The sequence below is a fragment of the Dermacentor andersoni genome, chromosome 2 (genome assembly GCF_023375885.2).
Source record: "Dermacentor andersoni chromosome 2, qqDerAnde1_hic_scaffold, whole genome shotgun sequence".
Taxonomy (NCBI): Eukaryota; Metazoa; Arthropoda; class Arachnida; order Ixodida; family Ixodidae; genus Dermacentor; species Dermacentor andersoni.
Window position 1 is genome coordinate 96,857,032 of NC_092815.1, and position 12,706 is coordinate 96,869,737.

Here is a 12,706-nt window from a genome sequence, read left to right on the forward strand (position 1 = left end):
CTCGCTCGTGCTGTACTTCGCGCTGTTCCCTTCATAGACATTCAATAAACTCGCAATTTTGTTTCCCATAAGAAGGACTAAGCAAGTGGGACATATTAAAAAGAAATATATTTCGCTTATTAAGTGGTGCTTATGTGGAACGTGAAAGTGACGCGTATGCATAGCGCCGCTTTCACCTATAGATAAGCGAAGTTTCATGATGAACGCCTTCGAATTGCCGAAGCGGCCACTCCCATCGGCACGCAGTGCGTCGCTCCCTCTTGCGCGACCACGTGGAGAGGGACCCCGAAGCGCGCGGCCAGCGCCCCGACCGCGCTGGCTGCTTCCTCCGCGCCCAGAACCCGCGGGGAGGGGCGCGGTTGCCACTGACGAACCGCGGGCCCGCCGATCAGTTGATCCCCGCGCTCCGGACGCATCGGACGCGCACCGCCGCTTTGCGTCCTCTCCGCCGCGCTGTGCCGTGCGCAACGGGACTTTGACAGTTCCTCTCCCGTTCTTCGCCATCGACGGAACGAAGCCACTCCGCGCACTCCTTGCAGGGTGTCGCTGCTTTCTAGTTCTTTGTGGCAGTGAGGAGGGGAGGCATCGGATGCTCCAGACGTTCGCCTGTGGACTTTAGTTTCAAAACTTTCGCGTGTTCTCTCAAGAAGCGGCGAGACTCCGCTCCTACAGGTGTTCCCCTGCAGAACTGGGCGAACGCAGCCCTTACGAGAGAAGAAAACCGGTTATTGTGAAAACAGACGATAAACGCCTTTCTGCTGCACAAGTCGGTGAGTGTTCATTGATTTTCTGACCAACTTCGAAGATCTGCTTTGTGCAATAGTTTTAGATTTTAGTTCACTGATGAGTTGACGAAAGGAGGCATGGCGAGTCGTCTACAGACTACAGACTGATTGAACGCAGCTTACAGTAGAAAAGAAAACCCATTGTTGTACGGCCCACATCAACGAGTTCCCACAGGTCGATTGATTATTTGATTGACTATATTGACTTTGAAGATCATTTGCATATAAGAGTTTCAGACTCTAGTTTTCTGATGACGTGTCATAAATTGAACTGCAGCTTTTAATCTGTAACTTAATTGATAATACGCAGAGGCCAATGTCCCTGCGTTTCATCAGTAAATTCTTCTCTCTCTCTTTACTTGATCATCATCATCATCATCATCATCATCATCATCATCATCATCATCATCAGCCTGATTACGCCCACTGCAGGGCAAAGGCCTCTCCCATACTTCCCATACTTTACTTGATAATACTGGGAAAAGAAAAGAAGACTTCGCGTTTTCCCACGCATCAAGTGTGCGAAATAATAGGTGAAATAACTTGAATCGATAGTGCTTTTTCATTTTCTGCCGTTTTTATTATTTTTCTTTTGCATGTAATGTGGGCGTGAGCCTCAAGTGTTGAGTGATTGGCTTCTCGAACGGGAAGGACAGCTCGGTGCCGCATTTCGTTACATTCGCTCGCATGGCCTCATTCTCCGATTATGTTGTTAGCCTGACTATGCACTGTCAGAAGATGTAATTTCACTTGTTGACCAAACAACATTATAAATATTCATGGCGTTGCCGCATTTTTCGTGAAGACATCCGAGTGTAAAGTATACGGCAGGCCGCAAACGCCATGCATTTGATTTAAACATTTAAAATTGACGCCACATTTGATTGCGCGCAACTCGCGCATAACCAATATAACCATAACCATAACCATAACCATAACCAAAGCCAGCTATATCAACCGTGCATTTATTCCACGCGCGCTCGGCTTTAGCCAGCAACAAAGGGCTCTGCCGTTCATATCCATAGCGCAACTCGGAAGACTGTTGTAAACTGTTACTATCTGATGAGCACCTACCTCACATCACCAGAGCCTCAAATGCAGGGCCATAATTACATGAAGTGTAGATAGTTGTCCGCGGCGAAGCGGCGACGTGAAGTGCTGCGCAGGGCTACACATCATTCAACGCGATGAATGCAAATTTCACATTTCGCAAATTCCTTCGTAAGAGAGAACGTAACGCTATACGAGCTTCATCCACAACGGTATACGTAATCCCACGTGAAAGGCAATTTTCACCTAGCGAGAACTGTGGACATCCGCTGCCGGGGGCTGAGAGCGCGCGGCGTTTCGCTGCAGGAAATGGGCATGGCTCCCATCCGCGACGGCCGCATCCTGACGGCAATGCGATGCTCAAACGCTCGCGTGCCCAACTTTGTGCGCACAATAAAGAAGCGCGAGTTGTCAAGGCTATTCTGCTGGTCCCCACCAAGGCGTATCTCGCTATAGCTGCAATATCACTCCGGGGAAGGAAAACATTATTAGTCGCTGAAGTGACAGGAACGTTACACTAATGGTTATGTGCATTTATTTAGCTACGTGACCCTAGTTAGCCGAAAAAAAAAAGCACTCATCACTCGCCATATTGACACTGTGAGCAATGTGTGTAGTCTACCATGAGCCAAACTCTAGAGGATAACAGGGGACCTGAATTTTTTAGTGAAATTCCAGCTCATAACAATTTCATATCAAATTCATTACAAGCGCCCGTGTAGTGACGAAAAAACGGACAATAAGTAACGAAATTCGTATGTTTTAGAGTCACCATATCACAACACCAGGTAAGATACCATGAGTGACTACTGTTCCCCCTGATTCTCGCCTAAAGCAGGCGCAGCGTCATTTAGAAGCGTCTGTCGCTGCAGCATTATGCCAAGGACGTAACTGTCCCACACTGAAGAAGGCGAAATAGTGTGGAAAGGTTGCCTGCAAGTCATCGAGTGCACGAGGGGACATTAAAGAGAAATATGTTCATCATTATGCTAAACGGGCATGCTAGTTACTCAATACAACAGCAAACTTCGTGTGCCTGATCAATGTCTCTTAATACGTCGTTACAAAAAAGCGTAAGGAATCCTACAACAACATTTTTCTTTGTTTCAACAATTAAGAGAGAGCAATCACTAAAGCTTTCCAAAAAACTTTGATCCCAGTTAGCCTCAAGCAACAATATTTATTCAAGTTGCAAACTGGTGAAGTGAACACAAGGCTTTAATTTACAGAGAAAAAGTCAAGAAAAATATGCTGGGGATACCAGTTAAGGAGTGCGGTATATATTTACATGTCGCAAAAAAGAAATAGATATACAAAAGGCACCGAAAGAAATCATTCGAGTTGTTTGGAGCCATGCTCCATTAGGCTTGCTCTATATTCTCTTCTATTAGCGTCATTGACGATGCATCCCAGATTCAGAGCAGCATTTAGCCTTTTCAACAAATGCATTCCTGTGATAGGACATCTGTCACTTATAGGTCACGCTCACGTTGTTTAGGGTTTTTAAACTCATCATTTAACACCTGTCGCATTAGGAAAACAAAGCAAAACTATTCCAACCCCTTAGCATACGATTAAAGAATGGTTTCTAGCTGCACAATTGAAAGCAGAAAAAACCTAGACAGAAGAAAAGAAATATTACGCGCTACTCAGACTTCATTATCCTGCGCAAGGGCTTACTGTGTCCGCCAGACGGTTGCACATTTCCAAATAAAGCACCGATTTCATGGAATAAACCCCTTTAGTTGACAAAAGCACCGGTATCTTGCATGGGCCTTTGTCAATGAAAATGAGTTATGCCAGAAAAAATGGGTGCCTTATTTTGAAATGTGTATCCGTCTGTCGGACACAGTAGGCACTTGCGCAGGATATTGAAGTCTGGGTAGCACTTAATATTTCTTTTCTCATGTCTAGCCTTTCTATCCTTTCAATGTGCAGTAGAAAACATGCCTCAACATAAAAAACCAATTGGCAGTGGCTTAGCTCGGCTATGCCAGGATATACGTAGCGAAAGCTAAGGCATAGCATGGCTAGCCTTGGTTAATTTTGATTAAATTCCAGGTTAGTCTGGTTGTCTAGCTATGTTGCGGCGTCTAGCCAATCGTTCGGCGCGCTGCTCGTCTGTTTCCTGGGCGATTCGTTTTCTCTTCATCTCGTTCCGATGTCGATTCCAGGCCTCCCCCTGCTTATCAGAATTGTCGCTGTCCATACTGCCGCCTCAACTGTGGTTCTGGCACACGCGAGCTCTCCTTTTTAATCCTCCGACATGTTATCAGACATGCGACGCAGCTGGCGAAGCAAGCGCAACGACGAGGAACGCGGTGTGAAGTCATACCGAAGGGCGACGCGAAAAGGCGCGGCGCTGCGCAGCGGCGGAACACCTGTGGCTCGGTGCTACTAGTGGCGCATGCGCAGTAGTCACTGGGGAGCGAGAGAGCGAGAAATATCCGCGGAGAGGCGCGGATATTTGACGGTACATCACGGCACACGTGACGTCATGTGCTTTCTCGGAGCACCGCCACGGTGAAATCGCAAGTTCGCTGCCAGTAAAGCTATCGCTTTAAAGAAAATTGTCAGAGACACTTAATACTACTTACGTGTGGAAAACATTATAGTCCCTTTAGTGAAATGTATTTCTCCGCGCACTGCTTGTCCGCGCGAACTCCCTGCTGCGTTTTAACTGCGCCTGGGTATGGCAAAATCAAAACGCGCCAAGCGTCCGAAAGCGTTCGCGTGCCCGCCAGGAATTCATAACTCGAAGGACCGCTCGGTATCGTTCAATTGGACATTTAGTGCAGCTGTTAGAACTTCGTTGCATTTCTCTTGACGTCCGCAGCTTCGTCCAGCTGGGGGAGAGAGAGCTAAGAGACAGTGAAAGCGGAGTATAGATATAGCATCGCGCAGCGCAGTGACGCGGTGAGGGTGGGGGGAGCCAGGCGGGGCAGAAGGAGTGGCGCAGTGGGGACACGGGTGGTATGACGCCATTGCTCTCCGAAAAAATTGGAGGACGCTTAAGCTTCACCTTCAAGAGTGGAACGCGACAGCGTTCCCGTCGACCCGCCAAGGGGTGTAAGACAATGGGCTACTGCGCAGCGATCACTTACGAGGCGCCCCGCATCGGACGCGGTGAGCGTCGAGCAACACAGCGTTCGGCGCGGCAACGAAACGTGCGCCTGAGCAAGCGGCGCACGTCTGAGCCTTAGAAACAGCTCGTTTCTAAGGCAACGCCGCATTCACTAGAGGCGCTTTTGTACCGCTTTGAAGCATCGAGCTCGTGGCTGAGTGGTAGCGTATCCGTCTCTACACTCCGGAGACACTGGTTCGATTCTCACCAAGCACATCTTGCAAGTTGTTTTTTATTCATGAAGTGCCTGCCGGGATTTATCGCTCACGGCCAACGCCGCCGACGCCGACACCGACGCCGACGACACCGGCTTTTCTGCGACACGAGCTCCTTAACGCTGTCGCGTTAAAAAAGCCCGCTCGCTCGCTTCAGCGGATTTCAAGAATCTACCAGATACACGGCATCGGAGCTAGCATGCAGCAGAGCTAAGGCGTGGCGCTTGCCGCCGCGTCGTGCTGGTGCAGCGTCTGGCGCACGGCAACGACTCATAACGGCGTCTCAACAAATCGCTTCTGTTGCGGCGGGCGCCTCAAATGGCCCGCCATCCCAACCGAAAGCCCTCACAGAGGAAGACGGCATGCATTTTTCTGAAGCCTTCACTTCCACCAGCTCCGCTGGTCTCTGGTGTTTGCGATAGCAGAGCCACGCACAGTTTTATTTTATACACTTACTTTGCACACTCATGACGTGGCATGGCACCACTTCCTCCCCATTGGCTACGTGCCCATTGACGTACGCATTAGGACACACCTTTCGACGTGACGTGTGCAATGACTCGCGCACTAGGCACAAACCGTGGAGCCGCCGTTAAGTCGGGGAAGCGTGCTCGTCTCGCGCCCCGGAGGCCCGGGTTCCATTCCCACCGAGACCGAAATTCACCGGATTTTATTTGCGAAACGATTGATATACTTTGTTTACAGGAACCTGCCTCGAAAATTTGGCGATAATTCGACCATTTTTGATGTGTCTTTACTTTTTGCGCCGTTGGCCCTTCATGGCACCATGGCTCGGTAGCGCCGCGGGCGACGCTTGATGTTCGCGCAATAGGACGTATAATGTTTTTGCATTAAAAGAACTAACCCCATTAAGAAGCTCTTACACCTTAGCTTAACCTAAAGACATTGACTGAAATCACATGCACCAGCTTGCACAACCTTACTTAGGTATGGTAATAAGTTTATTCAAGTTAATCACCACTGTATATAAATTTCATCAATCGTCCGCAAACGGCAAGAATGAGGCCGTCAAGAAAGAATAAAATCAATTTAGATTTCGTATTTAACTCCATGAGACGACGCTATAGGCGTGCTCGTAAAGTGCATCTCTAATCGTCACAAACACAAAACCGCGTGTAACGATGACCAGCGGCTTCTTGTGCCAGCGGCTTCAACATTTACAGGTCAAAACAACACAATGCGGAGTTGTGGATAAGATAAGGCCACTTGCATTTACAGATCCCAGGAAACTTACAGCCCGTCAGCGAACGTGCATGGACGTCTGTCTTTATACGCAAATATGTGTGATGAGAACTCCTTCTTTTTTTTAACCTTACAGATACATTACGGATTACGAGATCCTCGAGGCGTTTGAACAAATAATTAGGCACACACCCTTGAGCAAAAGCATACCAACTACAGGCTTGCCCCAAGAACCCAATTCTTTTCTTAATTCAGACGCACAGACTAATATTGACGAGTGCTTTGGAGAGTACGCAACTCCAAGTTTGGATTGAGGTGCTCAATTTAAAGTTATTATAGGCGTAGAAGAGCATCAGCTTTAATGCGTAATGCCTGGTCCGGGTACTCTATTTGCATGGGAGTACGTCCGTGCGTGTTTTGAAATATTAATTGTGGTGTCACTAATTGCTTAAACGTCGTAGCATTCAGCTACCACGTCACAGAAGCTAATATAAACGTCGCAGCTTCCACATTAAATGTCCTGCCATTCGACTACATGTCGCGGTCTTTACATGCATCACCGCGTAAACGGATCAAGTCAGTACCATCATACTCAGTCATTACAGCTCATTCGCGCCGGTCAGCGTGAAGCGTTGCGTAATGTTTTTAACGAGCTCTCCGATTGCCACTCGCTATTCCAGTTATCGGAGCTGCAGAGTGCGTATTTCTGGCGTTGAATAATGACGCCGTAAAATGCATATTGGTGGCCCCAAAACATGCGTTGCAGCAAAAAAAAAAAAAAAAAAAAAAAAAGAAAAGGAAAAATGAAAGAACCTTCATTTTTGTTTTACAAGCTAAATTTTACCGGGAAGTTTCCAGCCATTGCATGTGCTTCTACATTGCGCAAGCGTATGCTTCTGCATTCTGTCACCAAGTGACTACGGACTTCACTTTTTCCAGACGGTGGCGATCGGCGAATGCAGTTCTCTGCACAGCGCACTGGTCCGTGACGTATTCAAACGCGAGCCCTTCTGTAGCGATGCGGTCTTGCTACCACAGCAACGCTTCGGTGTTTCTTCGGATGGTGCCGTACTGCGTATGTGCCTGTCTGTGCAATGCGTCCACTTTTACATTCTTATTAACGGCGCGGAAAGAGACCGCACACAAAGATCATGGCGCAACACAAGAGTATCTGCATGTCGCTTTATTTTTTTTTTTCAGTGCCGTGTCTACCCTCTCACCATTCATAACAAGACATTGTAAACAGCGCCTACTTGCTCAGCAACAAATCCTTTCGCACACTTGTAAGCTATTCAGACTACAGGCATAAGGCTTTCCCTATACAATGTTCAGTAAGGCGTGTGGACCCCATGGGGCTTATCCACGGGTTTAAGTGGTCATCTTCGCAGTGCTGCCGTATAATTCAAACGCTGTAAAACTAAGTGCCATGCGAGCGCTTGTATTTCTACCATCCATGCAAAGTGAAATCTCACGAAACGTTACTGTTTAAGCACCGTATCAGTCAGAACATCAATTCCATGCAATGCGTACGTTTACATGCCACACCCTTCATGCGCTCTAAGACGAAACGCAAGAAGCACAGTTTATGTGAATACACACTGCGACACGTCGACGCACTGATGTCACGAGGACGACGACAATGTTTGATGTTTGTCGAGGGAAGAACAGTTAGCACAGGTGCTTGCTGAGACTCAGTACTACGCAAAAGACAAGGGCTAAGCTTGACTATTATCATAATTCTTGGTTCATTATCGCTCCCATGGCCTAACGGAAACCGGCGCGTGCCAGGTGCTCTCATGTGAACGCGGTGTCGCGCGCACGTGCATCGCGACGCTTAAGCACGCGGCTATTCAACAAGGCAGCAGCAGGGCCGCTCTTTTGTAGCGATGCCTTATGCCTTATTCTATGCTATTCTTATCATCCACCACACACGGCCGCCTGATCGCGTTGATAATGTGGGCAGACCATCGCTCTGACCAGTGACCAAGCGCGAAAAGCCTGAAAAAGCATAGAATCGAAAAAGGCATCGCTACAAAATACCGGCCCAGCAGCCACGGTCAGGCAAATCCGGGAAGGTTCGCTGAGAAAGCCCTTCTCTAATGACCGAATCGCCCTTATCGAGTCTCGTGTCCAGAAGCCTGTGCGATGCCGTAGGTCTACTGCACTGTCCGAGTCTGACCTAATTACCGAATCGCTTCGATACTGATTGTGCTCACGCATCTAAGAAACAGGCACCAGTGACATATACCTTCTTTTTAAGAGACATACGTCTTTGTCTCCATCTGCCCACGAAAGAATTGTTCTTGTTGAGAGTCTAATGTTTCCGTGTCATTTAACTTAGACTGTCGCCCACAAACTTTAAAGGAGCTAAAGCTGCAGCCCGTTAGCCGCTGCTTTTAGAAGACTGCGAAAAAGCAGAAGAGTGCCGAATCTTCCTTTGTGGATGAATGCGGCTGACTTGTACAAATCTACAATTCTAATTTGAAAACGTTGCTTCACAAGTAGGGGGACTTCGGAAGAATGCTCCCTCAAGCGATAACAAACTTTCTTTCTTTCTTTATCCATGGCGGGTCCAGTCAGCTTTCTCTCTATTTTTTTTTTTCTGAGCATCTGAGCTGTCGCTACCTTTCTGAAAAGCGCTTGGAACCATACAGGTTGTCGTGTCGAATCCCTAAGAGCAAATATGACCCATTTTCTCCTGCTCAGCCACCCGCATTAGGATTTCTCCCTGCTCGGAAAATTGACGCGCAAACAATATGCTGACAACCTTTATTCAGCCCTATTCGCGCATTTTTGCATTCTATTTTGCATTTTCTGGCCGGGAATAACAGAATTCATTTCTCCCCATTCCATTCTGTCGCGCCAAACATCTGGCCTCGGATGATGGGTCCACCTTCCTTTCGGTCAACTTGAAAAAAGGACAGAGACGTTCAAAGTACAATCATAGAAGAATTGTATTCATCAGTATACGTGACATCCAATAAACAGCTGCCGGTCCAATTTTTCGGAGAGTACTGTAAAACTAGTTTGGAGGCGCATATGCTCAAAGCAGCGGAGAAATTTAGGACCAATAACGTTAAAACACGAAAGTGCACATTGCAGTGACTTTCTTTTCAATTTTTGCTTTTAGTCGTTTACTTACGTCGGCAATCTGAATATGTTCTGTTGTTTATGTTGCGGTTGCTCTGTTTTTATGGTTATCGATACAGCGAGTTAGAGAATACAACCAGTGCGATAAACCTATCAACATGAATTCTGAGAGAACAGGATGTGCAAGAGTATCCCTTCTGCAAATTCGCAAGAAAAGCTCCTTACTCTTCTTTTCTTACGAAACTAATTTACATGGATTTATATGTTGTATGCGCACATATGCATTTATATGGTGGTTTTGGCCAGTTTGCTGTCTAAACTATGAACTGTTCCCGCTGTAATACTGGTCAAAAAACAATCGTAATCATCCCTAGTTCCACAATAGATTTATAACGAGCAGAGCGCGCGGCTTAGAGGGCACGTTTGATATTTACTCGAAAAAAAGGCTAGCATATCAGCGGACATCCCCACCGACCAGTGCAGGCGGCGTTAATCTTATATAGCCTTCCACCATGTGTTTTCACTGCACAGACACGAATGCACAAACGCCCACTCAAGCCTAAAAACACACACTTATGCGACATAAGACGGATTTTCTTACTCGTCTGACGGTTTAACGGTCATCAATGTTTTACGAGCTTCCCCATTCAGTGACATTGTCTTATCCAGCTATCCAGTGGCCAGAAAATTTCGGAAGACTGGGTATACCGGGTGTTTGAGCGAACACTTTCAAAATATTTTAAAGGTTGCCTGTGGCAAATAGCAATATTATAGTTCATGCGCTGGTGTACGCCAAGAGGTGGACATTACTGGCCCAAAAAAATTACATGCATAAACGACTAATTAACAAAAAAATCATGAAATAAAATTTTAACTAATTGCCTTATGGCCCTTATTGCAATTCACAAATTCTAGCCACGGAGTTCGCAAGGCGGATCCACTTCGAAAGAATTCTCAGGGTGACACCAGTTTCTAGATATTAATTCCCGAACTTCGCGGAGAAATGCAAGGGCGTTCCAGTTGCTTTCGTGCTTCAATGAATAAAACAACGTTTTGTTAACAAACTGGAACATCACTACATTTTGCTGCAAAATTCGGGAATAAATATCACGAAACTAGTGTCATTTTGAGAATTCGTTCCAAGTGGTTCCGCCTTGCGAACTCCAGGGCAAGAACTTGTCAATTGCAATATGGACCATAAGTTAATTAGTTAAAAACTTAATTAGTAGATTATGCATGTCAGTTCTTTGCGCCAGTAATGTCCGCCTCTTCGAGCAGGAAAGCCAAGGAACTATAATTTTGCTATCTGCCACAAGCAACCTTTAAAAATTTCTGAAAGTGTTCGCTGAAGCACCCGGTGTATATGCCGGTAGGTTTGCTCAATAAAAACGCAATCGCAAGCCTGGGCACTCCTTGCGTGCTTTTCGAGTACACGTTTTGGCTGGATGGCACAGAAAGAAAGAAGAGAGAGAGAGAGAGAAAGAAAGCAAGATAAATTTTACATGTGCACAGTACCGAGAACGGCGTTGTGCTACTGATAGCCCTGCTCTGCGGACATCTCCAGGAGCTCAAGTGAGATGGATCGCTGGTTTGAGAAGCGTTAACGTCGTCTTAGTACTTCCCCCGGAAAAACGTAAGGAAAGTCGAGAGAGGCCTAGCGTCCTCGCTGGCGTTGCGGGAAGGAAATGAAAAGAAATGATATCGAAACTGGGACCGGCAGACTGTGCTTCGATGTTCGCAGGGGTCTCGTCGTCGGCAGCGTCAAAGAAAACGCCGTTCTGTGCTTTCTTTCACTCGCTGCTGGCCGCTCGCTCTAAAGGGTCATTCAGCTGCGGACTGCCTTTTCGTCTTAGATTCGCTATCCACGGGCGTGCCGGGAACTCTTTCTGTAGGAGGCGTCTGGCCGTCTCGGCATTTTTTACGGCATACTGCGCAAGCCTCAGCATCCACGGCGCTGGGGCACAACGGTTATACAGTCGTGTTTCCAAGTGGCACCGCCATACTGCGTAAGCCTCAGCTTCCGCGGCGCTGGGGCACAACAGTTATACAGTAGTGTTTGCAAGTGGCACCGCCTTACTGAGTAAGCCTCAGATTCCACGGCGCTGGGGCACAACAGTTATACAGTCGTGTTTGCAAGTGGCACCGCCATAAGTTCTTGGAGTTGCCTCCAACACTTCTAGCAGAGGAACATCTTAGGTTACCGTACCCACGAACACGAGAAAACAGCTGTACACTTGGACACTCGTAAAATTTTGGAGCGTTCATTTTTTGGAAAACTGACTAAAGGCATTCAGTTAGCGAGCATACAGCGTGAACTCTGCCTCGACAGTGGTTTCACCCCGGCGACCATGCACTAGCTGCGAATATGCTGGATTAAATGTCGACTTTATATATATATTAAGGGCCGACCTTTATTGAGTCTGAGAGACGCAGCGAAGGACCCTCGGCCCAGTCCACTATGATGATGCGACTACCCACACGATGAAGAAGAGGCGCACACACATGATGATGATAATCTGCAGATGATGAAGTGCGCAATAAATGCCCACACTAATTTCCCCGCGCGAGAGCGGCCATCCTGGCCGCAGCCTAGAGGTACGGGGAACGGCGCGTGAAGGGCTTCATACGAGAAACGTGGACCACTTCTGTAGAGCGGCAACGGCGGTCAGTTGAGGGAACAACACGGGTCACACGATAATTAACGGGAGAAGTCATTTCCAGGACCGTGTAAGGGCCAATAAAGCGGGACTGAAACATCTCGCACAACCTAGGAGTGCGAACCGGTGTCCATAGCAGTACTTCATCGACGGTCTGATAGAAAACTACGCGATGAGTTGCGTCATAATGATCCTTGCGATCCTGTTGTCTGGCTTCGGTGTTGAAGCGAGCACGCTTGCGACAATGGTCAAGAAGGGAAACATATTCTTCGCAGGAAGATGGAGATGGACTGACAGGGGCAGAAAAGAAATAAACGTCGAGAAAGGAACTGGGCGAACGGCCATAAACAAGGTAGAATGGCGAGTAACCGGTTGTGCGTTGAACGGCGGTGTTATACGTGAAGGTTACGAATGGCAAAATTGCGTCCTAATTTCTGTGATCTGGTTGAATATAGGCGGCTATCATGTCAGAGAGCGTACGATGAAACCGCTCAGTCAGGCCGTTGGTCTGAGCATGGTAACCTGAAGTAGTCTTGTGAGTTGTGCCAGAGGCTCTGAACCCTTCGCCTACCAGTCCTGAAA

The 12,706-nt window shown here is 47.4% G+C and overlaps 1 protein-coding gene across 2 annotated transcripts in view; it reads left to right on the forward strand.

Moving 5' to 3' along the window:
- The first annotated feature begins 415 nt into the window (after window positions 1-415).
- The window catches only part of LOC126541593 (calcitonin gene-related peptide type 1 receptor-like), a 360,166-nt gene continuing 347,875 nt past the window's right edge, over window positions 416-12,706 (forward strand). For both annotated transcript variants that reach the window (XM_055076767.1, XM_050188421.2), the window contains exon 1: window positions 416-770. The gene's annotated coding sequence lies outside the window, so the exon portion shown is untranslated. The remainder of the gene's footprint in view (window positions 771-12,706) is intronic.